This window comes from Myxine glutinosa, chromosome 7 (genome assembly GCF_964187855.1).
Source record: "Myxine glutinosa chromosome 7, kmMyxGlut1.1, whole genome shotgun sequence".
Lineage (NCBI taxonomy): Eukaryota > Metazoa > Chordata > Myxini > Myxiniformes > Myxinidae > Myxine > Myxine glutinosa.
Window position 1 is genome coordinate 102,728,352 of NC_136267.1, and position 10,000 is coordinate 102,738,351.

The 10,000-nt window shown below is 42.9% G+C and overlaps 2 protein-coding genes across 3 annotated transcripts in view; both read left to right on the forward strand.

The window, feature by feature from the left end:
* The window catches only part of MRPS31 (mitochondrial ribosomal protein S31), a 396,402-nt gene that overhangs the window by 220,600 nt on the left and 165,802 nt on the right, over positions 1–10,000 (forward strand). The window lies entirely within an intron of this gene.
* Positions 1–10,000, forward strand: part of LOC137431617 (CD166 antigen) — a 113,918-nt gene that overhangs the window by 79,656 nt on the left and 24,262 nt on the right. The window lies entirely within an intron of this gene.

Genomic DNA, 10,000 nt, shown 5'->3' on the forward strand with positions numbered 1-10,000 from the left:
TTAAGTGATTCTTCACCATTGGGAGATAGGGCCAAAAACGATACATAGCAGGATATCTCAAAAAGTTGTTGACGGATTTTGACGAAACCTGGTGGACAGGTTGTGTGTGTGACCAGGAAGAATCGATTCAATTTTGGTGAAGATCTGAATATGGATTCGGATAGGAGAATTATTTAATTTTAAGTGATTCTTCACCATTGAGTGATAGGGCTAAAACCAACATATAGCATGATGTCTCAAAAGGTTATGGACGGATTTGGACGAAGCCTGGTGAACAGGTTGTATGTGTGACAAGGAAGAATGGATTAAATTTTGGTGAAGATCCGGATCCAGATAGTATAATTTTTAAAGTTGAGATTGACTGTTGAGAGAATGATTGTTGAGATTGATTCACCATTGAGAGATAGGGCCAAAAACGATACATAACAGGATATCTCAAAAAACTTGTGGACGGATGATTTTGATTAAATGTGATTCTGTATTGTGATTTTCTGGTCTACTCTGGGATACAAAACGTAAACTGTTCACCTGATGAGGTATGCTCTCTAATGAGTGCGGTCCTAGTTCACACGTGTTCTCATGTTCTCTCTGTTCACATGTGTTCTCTTATGCTCTCTGGTCACGTGTGTTCTCTTATGCTCTCTGTTCACGTGTGTTCTCTTATTCCCTCTGTTCACATGTGTTCTATTATTCCCTCTGTTCACGTGTGTTCTCTTATGCTCTCTTTTCATGTGTGTTCTGTTATGCTCTCTGTTCACATGTGTTCTATTATTCCCTCTTTTCATGTGTGTTCTGTTATTCCCTCTGTTCACATGTGTTCTCTTATTCCCTCATTTCACGTGTGTTCTCTTATTCCTTCTGTTCACGTGTGTTCTCTTATTCCCTCTGTTCACGTGTGTTCTCTTATTCCCTCTGTTCACGTGTGTTCTCTTATTCCCTCTGTTCACGTGTGTTCTCTTATTCCCTCTGTTCACGTGTGTTCTCTTATTCCCTCTGTTCACGTGTGTTCTCTTATTCCCTCTGTTCACGTGTGTCGATCACGTGACACCTTTAATCCACAACATAGCCTACTGGAGCGCACGGTCCATGCTAAAGCTTTACACTTTGATAAGTAGCCTGTACCCCACACACACACATGCAACACTATGTTTCAATACAATGCAGCAAGTAAGTAATTTTAGGTCGTACGTTGTAGACAGCAACTGCCCAGGGTAGTACTACTGTTCTGACTTAGGAGCGTTAAAGTGGTGCCTGGAACCATCTTACACTCTCTGTGTCAGGATTGCTGGTCTTACTTTTTGTTTCACTCAAACTATATCTACCTGGCTCGCTTCAATCTCTCTTTCTTGCAAACAAACACCACACACTTTTCATCACACACTTTTCATCACACACTTTTCATCACACACTTTTCTTCTCTTTTATTTAAGGCCTGCCCTCTGAGGGCTATACAGTCCGTGCCTGGAGCCTCCAACATTAAAAAAAAAATCGTGAAAAGGATGATGGTAAGACAGGTATACACAGACTTGCAAAAATCCTTGCAGCTCTCATTAATTAATTGGCATGTAGCTGCGTGTATGGTCACAAGCCCCACCACTTCAAGGTAAAACTGACAGCACAGAATCAGATTCACTTTCCAAAACACTTTTTATACCACCATGGCCTCCTATCCTTTCACATACACAACAGTATATTTACAAAGTGAATAAATTAGACAACGAACTGAGGTGGAGGATGTGTAGATCAAGGTTTGGGATAGTAAAGTATGCACAGGATGATGTTATAGGAATCCTGGCATAATGATTATGGAAGATATTAATTTGCTCAGGGTTTCATTGGTATCATCATCATCAATTTACCAATTTGTCAGTAGACTGGTTCAATTTCCAGCAAATGTGATTGCATGAGGCATTTTTGAGGAAAAGCAAACAAATAGGTTTTTCTTAAAGGGAATTTTGTGCTGAATATGAATATCTTGTTTGTGTTTCCCAAAATTGCCTAATTAGGTCATTAATTAAGGTCAAAGGTCAATAAGTGCAAAATTCAAGTTTTCACAGAAATTGTTTTATTTTTAATATTCAATACAGTGGTAAAAAAAGATTTTCCAATATCTATCATATTAAGCCATACATTGCATGTCAAAGATTTGAATTTAATGGAAAATGTGAAAGAAAATTTCACTTCTATGGAGAATATCTCCGTAACGGTTGACCTTTCTACCGAGTGCCATGTCAGTCGATTTCCCTTTGATGTTTCATGTCAAAATGCACCAGTGAAAAGAGTATATGGCATAGCATCATTGTCTAGATTCAGGGGAATGAGACTTTGTTGTTTGTTTTGCGAAATTTGCAGAATTAGCCACCAATTAGGGTCAAGGGTTAATTAGTACAAAATGCGAATTTTTATGAAATTTTCGTAAGGTCCTATTTGACGTCCCCTAGATGAATTTACAAGAATTTTCTACATATCATTCAAATTAAACGTCATATTATGTGCCGAATATTCAAATTAAATGAAAAATATGATAGGAATTCTTGATTCTATCGCCAATATCTCAATAACGGTTCAATTGCCAATATCTCAATAACAGTTCAATTTTGGTCGCATGGATTTGTCTCTTTTCCAACGTAGGCCACCAAAACTGATTTTGGTTTCCTCTCTATATATGACAACAATATATCTAACAATATATTAGAAAGGAATATGTCACCTTTTTATATTTCTATATTTTATATTTATATTTCACCCCCTTAAACCAACACTGATGAAGTGTCAAATAACCGTATTGTGGCAATATCCTAGCATTGGCGTTATTTAGTCTTGTTTTTGCATGTTACAGTCTCCGAGTCACTGCATTTGCATGCGTCCGTACACTTCAAATCCCATTTCTTGCACGAACACCTATCACTGGTGCAACCCTTGGTACAGCCACACTGTACAATGTCCTTGCATGCTTTTGGGATAGGGGGTAAAGATGTGAGGTGAGCACCGGTGAGAGAAGACCATCAGCCAGCTTCCATCCAGCAGAGTCCATTGGGGAAGGAATTACTGGGTTTGGATTGCACGCTTCTCTCCATATGAAGCTCTGGTAATTTGCACACTGTATATGGTGATGTGCAGCATCACTGGATGCTGGCATTGATTCTGGTGCCTGACATTTACTGAACAGCTTTACTGAACAGCGAACATATCACATGTTCTTGTGATATCACATCTCACGAGATGATATATCATCACATTACTGAACATTTACTGAACTCACAGTTCAGTTCCCACAACTCACAGTTCAGAACTCACAGTTACTGTTCCCTCACTCACTCACATTTACTGAACAGCTTTACTGAACAGCGAACATATCACATGTTCTTGTGATATCACATCACTTGTGATATCACTCACAGTTCAGTTCCCACAGTTCCCAGTTCAGAACTCAGAGTTACTGTTCCCTCACTCACTCACATTTACTGAACAGCTTTACTGAACAGCGAACATATCACATGTTCTTGTGATATCACATCACTTGTGATATCACTCACAGTTCAGTTCCCACAACTCACAGTTCAGAACTCACAGTTACTGTTCCCTCACTCACTCACATTTACTGAACAGCTTTACTGAACAGCGAACATATCACATGTTCTTGTGATATCACATCTCACGAGATGATATATCATCTCACGTTCTTGTGATATCACATCTCATGTGATATCACATGATATCACTTGTGATATCACATCTCACGAACATATCACATGTGAACATATCACATGTCCCTATCACATGTACCACAATTCTTACCATGAACAGCGAACAGCGAACTTCTCACATTTTCCATTAAATTCAAATCTTTGACATACGATATATGGCTTAATATGATAGATACTCGATAAACGTTTTCGCCACTGTATTGGATATTAAAAATAAAATAATTTCTGTGAAAACTTGAATTTTGCACTTATTGACCTTTGACCTTAATTAATGACCTAATTAGGCAATTTTGGGAAACACAAACAACATATTCATATTCAGCACGAAAATCCCTTTTAGAAAAACCTATTTGTTTGCTTTTCCTCAAAAATGCCTCATGCAGCTTAAATAAGCACATTTTTGAATTTCTTGCCTAGACTACAGGGCTCGATGTTTGAAATGCTGAGCACCAAGTGAAGAGGCAGCATGTACTCCACGGTGTTAGTCAGGTTCACTATGTTAACAAATATCTTCCGTTTCCGGTCTTGCTGGCGACTGTTCGTTTTTTCGCAGGTCTCCACGCTCTCCATCGAAATCGAAGTTAAGTCATTGTTCCAATTTGTATTTTCGTTATAACTGTATTTCTTTTATGGTGTATGTACGTTTATTGTCCCGTCAAAGATTTTCGGTGCAAATCTTTCATACCTGTATTGAAAATCGCGTTAATTCGTGTCGTCTTGAGGTCTTGTACAGTGTACACTGTACAACCTTGAGGCTTTGTTTTTCTCTCAGCGCCTGTTGTTTGTGATCCAATAACTTTCGTTCTCTGTTTTCGCAGTCTTTCCACCCCAAAGCCTACTTCCTTATGTAAATCTCAACTCAAAAAAAACAAAAAAAAAAGACTACCTTCTCTGTGCTCATTCGTTTATTCATTCTTATTCGTTCGTTCGTTCTTCGACCACGTGTTTCTCCCCCATTTCCCCAGATAGATTGTCAAATTTCAATTCGTTATTTTATCGTCCATGTGATATTGTTTGATTATAGTTAGTTTTGGTTTGAATTTCCTGTAACTCGTAATTAATTAATCGTGTTCTGCTCCTCGTGTGTGGCCTTGTAGTTGTACCCCCGTCGGTGTTTTGTTAACTTAAGTGTGTTTTGCTTGGCTCTTGGTTTTTTCCCTTCTACCCCGAACATAATACTGTCTAACGTTCTAATTCCCCACCCCCCCCCCCCCAAAAAAAAACAAAAAAAAACAAAAACATTTATTTTCTTTTCTCCACGTGTACTGTTGTCTCATCCTGTATTTTCTGTCCAGGTGTGCTGTTCGCCCCACCCCCATTATCTCCTTGCCATCCACCGTTTGCCCTGTTCACGTGACTCGTGGTGGTCCCTCTCGGCTCTCCCCCCGTTGGTATTTTTGTGCATATAAGATTGTTCATAGTTCTGTTTAAATATTTTTAAATATGTTTTACCTTTCCCCTTCTGTTTTTTATTCAGTGGTATATTACAACACGCTGTTTTTCTTCCTATTTAAAAGGCTTTTCTCAATTTCCTCTCCAACTCATTCCACTTCAAAAAAAAGAAATTCAATATCTTATACGTCTCCCTCACTACATGGTCTAAATTCACATTCATTCCATCCCTCCTCCATCATCCTGAACCGGATTGCTAACTTGAAAATCACAACAAACCCAATTTGTTATCAATGTTCGTCTTTCATTAATCATCCACTTTCTAAACTCCCCTCTTGCCCCTCCCATCCAAATCCCCCCCCTTGCACCTACACTCCGAAACTTCCCCCTTGCCCCTCCACTCTTAAACTCCCCCCTTGCCCCTCCACTCCTGAACTCCCCCCTTGCCCTTCCCCTCCTAAACTTCCCCTTTGCCCCTCCCCTCCTAATCCCCCCCCTTGCCCCTCCACTCCTGATCTCCCCCCTTTCCCCTTCCCTCCAAAACTCCCCCCTTGCCCCTCCCCTCCTAAACTCCCCCCTCACTCCTCCCCTTCAAAACTCCCCCCCAATCCCTCCCATTCAATTCTCCCCCCATACCATTCCTCTCCAATTCTCTCTCCTCCACCCTCCTCCTCCAAGCTGCCTCCTCCCCACTTCGTCTCCCTTCTATCTCATACCTCCACCCCCCCAAACCTTCTACTTTCCTCTGCCCCCCCTCAAACAACCCCTCACTGTGCCGCATCCCTTCACCAGCAAACCTTTCATCCTCCTCATCCTTCCCTTTCTTGGAACTCTTCTGCAACATCTGAAACACTATCAACTGCTCTCCCTACCTCCCCCTCTCATCCTTCATCTTACCCTACTCCTCCCCTCCCCTGTCCTGTACCCGATGCTCCCCCTCTCTCTTCATTAACGGTATGGACCTCAAACATCCGGGGCCTTCGCTCAAACCTGACTGATCTCTCCATACAGGTTGCTTCTGACAATCCAGACTTGATCTGCTTAACAGAGACTTTCCTCCTTCAAGATGTCTCTGATTCCTTAATATCTCTTCCTGGTTACTCCCTCCTCCGGTATGATAGACCTGAGCCTCGGCCTGGTGGTGGGGTGGCTATCTTTGTCAAAAACTCTCTTCCTCACTCTCCTTGCACTGCTCTCTTTCCTCCTCACCCGCAGGAGTACCTCTGGTTACGGCTTCCTCTCCGCTCCCACCTTTTGTTCATATGTGTTCTGTACCGTCCCCCAAACAGTGATGACTCCATCTACATTTCAATGTCTGACAACATGGACCAACTTCTATCCACTCATCCCAACTCTCTCTTCCTCATATGTGGTGACTTCAACTGTCATCATGCCACCTGGTTGGGTGTGGGTTCCTCTCTCACTAGTCATGGCACCTCAGCAAAGGACTTCTGTGACTCACTGGGATTGACACAATCTGTCAATTTCCCGACCCGGATCTCAGCCAATGGAGTATCTTCTCTTCTAGACTTGGTTATGACAAACTTCCCTGCTAATGTCTGCTGCTCTTCTTCTGCTCCAATCGGTTCTTCTGATCATGTGCTTGTCAAAGTGGACATCTCTCTGGCCATTCTCAGAGAGCCTCCTCAGCGTCGACGAGTCTGGCATTTCACTCAGGCTGACTGGGACGGTCTTCAAGCAGCCATCAATCGTCTGGATTGGTCTCCCATCTCCACTGCCTCTGACATCAATTCTTCCTGGGAATTCTTCCAAAGCAAACTGATCTCTCTCATGCACAGATTTATCCCATCTCGCCTTCAATTGTCTTACCCTTCCTCCCGTCCATGGTACACTGAATCTTGTGGTGAGGCAGTTGCCCTGAAACAACTTGCCTTTGCCTCTTGGAAGGCTAATCCAACTGAAGGAAATCTCAGTTCCTTCCACCAAGCTCGGAACAAGTGTGTGTCTACCCTCAGGAGTGCCAGGAAGCACTATCTCTCCTCACTCAAGAATGAACTCTCAAACCTGTCTCCTTCCTCCAAATCCTGGTGGCGTCTGGTCAAATCTGTTTCTGGTGTTTGTTCCCCCTCCATCCCCTCCCTTACCTCAAATGGCCACACAGTTGACATCGCACGTGACAAAGCCGAATGCCTCAACTCTGTGTTCGCCTCGAAATCCTTAGTCCCAAACCCATCTCTCTCTGTTCCCACCTTTCCCAGTCGAACCCAAATGCTCCTGGACTCTGTGTCCTTCTCTCCTGACAAGGTGGAGGAGTTTTTGTCAAACCTCGACTCTGATTCTGCAACTGGACCAGATGGCATCAGCCCACGGGTCCTAAAATCCTGCTCTGCCGCTCTATCTCACCCTCTCTCTGTTCTTTTCACCCTATCTTTTGCTCAAGGTCATCTGCCAGCATCCTGGAAATCAGCTAACATTACCGCTTTACACAAAAAAGGTGCAAAAACAGATCCTTGCAACTACAGACCAATCAGCCTGCTCCCAATTATCAGCAAAGTCATGGAATCCATCATTGCTTCGGATATGAAATCTTTCCTCTTCTCCAATGGCTTGATCTCTGATCATCAATTTGGTTTCAGACCAGGTCACTCTACTCTGGACATGCTGCTTCTGCTGTCTCAACAATGGATGGAGGTCCTGAATGCCAAACAGGAAATCAGAGCTGTCTCCCTTGACATATCAAGGGCCTTTGATACGGTCTGGCACCCAGCTCTGCTCACCAAACTCTCCTCCTATGGTATCCATGGAAATCTCCATGCATGGCTTGCGGACTTCCTCTCTGGTCGTAGTCAACGTGTGGCCCTGAATGGATTTCTCTCATCTCCCCTTCCTGTTCAGGCTGGAGTTCCCCAAGGAAGTGTGCTGGGCCCTGTGCTTTTTCTGGTCTTTATCAATGATCTCTCTGACTCTCTGGAAAATCCTCTCTATCTCTTTGCTGATGACTCCACTCTCTGCCGCTCCATTCCTCTTCCCTCAGATAGGCAGTCTGCAGCCTCCTCACTCTCTGAAGACCTGGACAAAATCACAGACTGCTCAAACAAGTGGAACATGTCTTTCAATCCTGCCAAATCTCACTCTCTTACTATGTCTCTCCGAAAAGATCGACTGGACAACCCTCCCATCTACTTTCTCAACAATCCTCTCCAAGAAGTTCTGTCACTCAAGCTTTTGGGTCTCACTATCTGCCATGATCTTTCTTGGGAAAACCACATTTCCAAGCTGGCCTCCAAAGCCAGTCGCCGACTGGGCATCCTCCGTCGTGCGAAGTCCTTCCTCGGCACACCTGAGCTCCTCACCACATACAAGGCTTTCATCCGCAGCTCAATGGAATACTGTTCTCCCCTATGGGCTGGTGCTCCTGCCTCACACCTGGCTCGGCTTCACGCTGTTGAATCCAAAGCTTTCAAAATCATTGGAATCTCCCGCGATGAAGCTATCTCTGAGGGCCTTTCACTCACTCACCGCAGGCAGGTAGGTGGTCTTTCTGTCTTCTACCGACTCCTCTCCGGCCTTGCTCCCCCAGCTCTCTCCGTGCTCTGTCCCCCAAATATTCCTACAGGTCGCACAAGATCTGCCAGCAACCCTCTGATGGTTAAACTGCCGAAATCTCGGCTCTCTGCTCACCTTCACTCTTTCATTCCTCTTTTCTCCCGCCTGTGGAACAAACTCCCACACTCCCTTCAATCCCTCTCCTCCCTCCAGGTCTTTAAAACAGCTGTTCACCACCATCTCTTATCTTCCCCCATCCATAACCTTGATCTTTTCTACCCCCACTAATTCACCCCAGATCCACCTTGTTTGAAATTCCAACTTATTTCCTGGAAATCCTGGCAGTGTCCATATGTTTATACCTCTCCCACCCCCCCCCCCTTCACATGCCTCCCCCCCTTCACATGCCTCCCCCCTTCACATGCCTCCCCCCCAAAGCCCTCTCCCTCCCACAGATCTCTCGATGTCTCCATGTCTCTCGGTCCCTGCTCTCAAATGTTGTGTTTGTGTCCTTCCCCCTCTCTCCCCGTCTTGTCTGCCGCTCCCGATGTTATTTGTTTTATGTGTCTGTTTGTCTTTCTGTGTGATTAATTTTCGCTCTTTCACGAGCCTCGATCTTGTATACAAAAAAAAAAAAAAAAAAAAAAAAAAAAAAAAAAAAAAATATATAATTTCGTTCAAAGTTTTGGTAGATTAGCAAAACTATACATTTCTGGAATACTCAGAGCATGAGGAATCCAAAAATTAATGTTTACATTTGCGTAGACACCTTTGCGAAAATGACACTCAGGACAGTGATGAAGATAGTCAGGTTCACTATGTTAACAAATATAATTTCTTTCAAAATTTTGGGATTAGCAAACCTGTACATTTTTGGAATCTTCAGAGCATGGAGAATCTGAAAATCAATGTTGGCATTTGCACAGACACCTGCATGGCCGCCATTTTGGATTTTGAAAATGGCCGCCATAAAATACATATTTTGCGCGATCTCGGCTTCTAGTCAACCTAGAGACTTAATTAAATATGCTAATCCTATGTTTTCTGGGTCAAGGAATCCAATAAAGGCCTCAAAATAGTGCTCAGGATTATAGAAAAGCAACAAACAAAGGTTATTGAAAACCATTGTCTTTATATTTGTGATATAACTGTATTACATAATACATGATATTGCAAGTCCTTTGAAGTTATAGGTTGTTATAGGAAGTTATAGGTAGCATCAGATTGAACTATAAGTCCTATACACAGGATCTACGAGGTCTATACCGTTCAGGAATATGCTTTTACAGATCTTCATCACTGTCCTGAGTGTCATTTTCGCAAAGGTGTCTACGCAAATGTAAACATTAATTTTTGGATTCCTCATGGTCTGAATATTCCAAAAATGTATAGTT